The 2,823-nt window shown below is 34.5% G+C and overlaps 1 protein-coding gene and 1 pseudogene across 1 annotated transcript in view; one reads left to right on the top strand and one right to left on the bottom strand.

The window, feature by feature from the left end:
* Positions 1 to 2,823, bottom strand: part of DIS3L2 (DIS3 like 3'-5' exoribonuclease 2) — a 394,844-nt gene that overhangs the window by 216,688 nt on the left and 175,333 nt on the right. The window lies entirely within an intron of this gene.
* LOC105816702 lies at positions 2,202 to 2,724 on the top strand (annotated as a pseudogene).

Genomic DNA, 2,823 nt, shown 5'->3' on the forward strand with positions numbered 1-2,823 from the left:
CTATTCTTAAACATATAAAATAGTATAATCCCCACTTACAGAAGAAAACCTTGGGACCAGAGAAGAAAAGAGATTTGTCCAAGTTCACAAGGCAAGTGAGGAGCAGAGCAGAAGTGGAGCCCAGTTCACATCACCTTTTACCACACAGCTCTCTACACACCAGTGTTCATTTCAGCATTATTCATAATAACCAAAGGTAGAAATAATTCAAGTGTCCATAAACATGGATGGATAAACAAAAATGTGGTATATACAATATAATGGAATATTATTTAGCCACAAAAGTGATGACATTCTGATACATGGTATAACATGGATGAACCTTCAAACATTATACTAACTGAAATAAGCCAGAAACAAAGGACAGATATTATATGATTCCACTTACATGAAATATCTAGAATAGGCAAATTTTGTGAGATGAAATAGATTAGTCACTATTAGAAGTTGAAGGGGAGGGGAAAATAAGGAGTTGTTATTAATGGTTATGACTTTCTATTGGGGGTGATGAAAAAGTTTGGGAAGTAATAGCAATGGTTGCACAACACAGGGAATATAACTAAAGCCAATGAATTGTACACTTAAAAATGGTGAAAATGGAAAAATTTTTAACACAATTAAAAAAAAATATTTTTAACTCACAAACATTTCCTTTGTTATAGAGACTCCAGGTTAGGGTACAATATGATAAACAATGTATACTGCTTTCAAGGAGGGGAACCCAGATGGCAGGAGAAGAGAACAGGTAAGCCAACGTCCTCTGACAGTCTTTTAAAAGAACTCTTAAGGAGTTCCTCAAGGAACTAACTTCATGCTAATGACTCCTTAAACTACATTTCCAGTTCAAACGTGTCATGAACTTCAATCTGTATTTCCAATTACATATGACCATCTCAGATTTACCATATCTAAAAGAAACTCTTGGGTAATAAAAAGGTATAAATTAGTGACAATAAATAAAAATAGAGGAAACAAATTTCTATTAAAAATTAAACAGACAAGTCACTAGGGTTAAGAGGAGGAGGAAACTAAAAGGGGTTATGATCAGATACAGAGGAAATTAAACAACTGAAAATACTTTGTATAAGTCTATGCTAATACATTAGAATATATGATTAAAATGTATAATTTTCCTGGAAAATATCGACTGTCAAAATTAACGTAAGAAAAGAAACCACAGAAATCAATAATCATCAGAGATCAAGAAAGCTGCCGAGTAAAGAAAGCTCTAGCCCATGTTTCAAGTGTGAGTTCTTTAAATGCTTTAATCACTGAGAATACTTGATCACTCTCAATGCTATTTTAACTATTCCAAAGCAATGAGAAAAAGAAAGGCTTCCCAATTCTTCCTACAAAGTTAATAGAGTCTGATACTAAAGCACAACACAGACAACACAATAAAAAGAAACTGCAGGCCAATCTTATGTTTTATTATATATCCAAAAATCATAAATAAATTATTAGCAAACAGAACTGAGTTACATGTTAAAGCATGCTACATGCCATAACTAAAGGAGGACTATGGTCATTCGAGGAATGTAAGAATTATTCAATATTATATGTCATCATGTTAACAAGCCAAAGAGAAAAAACAGCATCTTGAAAGAGACTCGAAACACACTTAAAAAAATTTTAATATCCATTCCCAACAGAATGGATTTTATTACTAAGAAACTTTTAGTAAAAAGAGGACACTTGGTTAACTTGGTCTCAAGCCAACAACCAGCATTTTGCTTGAGGGTTTAATACTGGAAGGATTCCCACTGAAGTCCGGAACAAAGCAATCACCACTATTATATAATACAGTTCTTAAAGCAATGGTCAATGAAATAAGGTAATAAATAAGAGGCACAAAATTGGAAAGGAAGGGGCAAAATTATTATTTTCAGAAAAAAATATTTTATACCTAGAAAATCAAAACCAAACACAAAATCATTAGAAGTAATAAGAGGATTCATTCATTAAGGTATCTAGTTAAGAAATACACAAAAAACTACCGAGCTCAGAAGAGGCATTGATGCTGCTACCATCTCCTTTCTGTGCCTGACCCCTCCCAGGACCCACGATGCCGAGGCCACCGCCAGAGGCCAAAAGAGTCAGGCTGAACCCAGGCTGAACCGAAGGCTCATGCTATTCTGGTCTCCGAGTCCCACCCCACCTGAAGAAATGAGTGGTGGATTAGCTCCACGTAAGAGCACAGTATGTTTTCCAAGTATGGCAAAGATGTAAAGATTATCATAATGAAAGATAAAGCTACCAGGAAGACTAAAGGTGTTGCATTTACTTCATTTCTGGATAAAGACTACACAAAACTTTACCAGGGCAATAAACAACAAACTGTGATTTGGTACAGTGATATAAGGAAGCACTGCTATTGACAGTGGAAGAATAGCTGGTTCACTGAAGGCAAAATGACTTTGACAAATCTAAATGTTATGAATGTGGGGAAAGTGGACACTTAAGTTATGTCTGTCCTAAAAATATGCTAGAAAACATGAACCTCCAAAAAAGAAACAAAAAAGAAAATTCCTGAAACAGAAGAAGAAATTGAGGAAGTGGAAGAAAGTGAAGATGAAAGCCATAGCATTCCAGCAAGCCAAAACTGAAGAAGAACACAAAAAATGGAAACCCAGTTCAGGGAGTCCCTCAACAGCACATGATTCAAGATGCCCAGGGATAAAGAAGAGCACATATTTCAGTGATGAGGAAGAACTTGGTGATTAAAATTACATTTATTCTGTAAATATCATTAAAATAAAAAAATCTTAGAGTTAAGGACTAAAGATTACTTTTAGAATTTCAGCATAAGAACACTTAATACCA

This window comes from Propithecus coquereli, unplaced genomic scaffold, assembly GCF_000956105.1.
Source record: "Propithecus coquereli isolate 6110/MARCELLA unplaced genomic scaffold, Pcoq_1.0 Scaffold383, whole genome shotgun sequence".
Classification (NCBI taxonomy): Eukaryota; Metazoa; Chordata; class Mammalia; order Primates; family Indriidae; genus Propithecus; species Propithecus coquereli.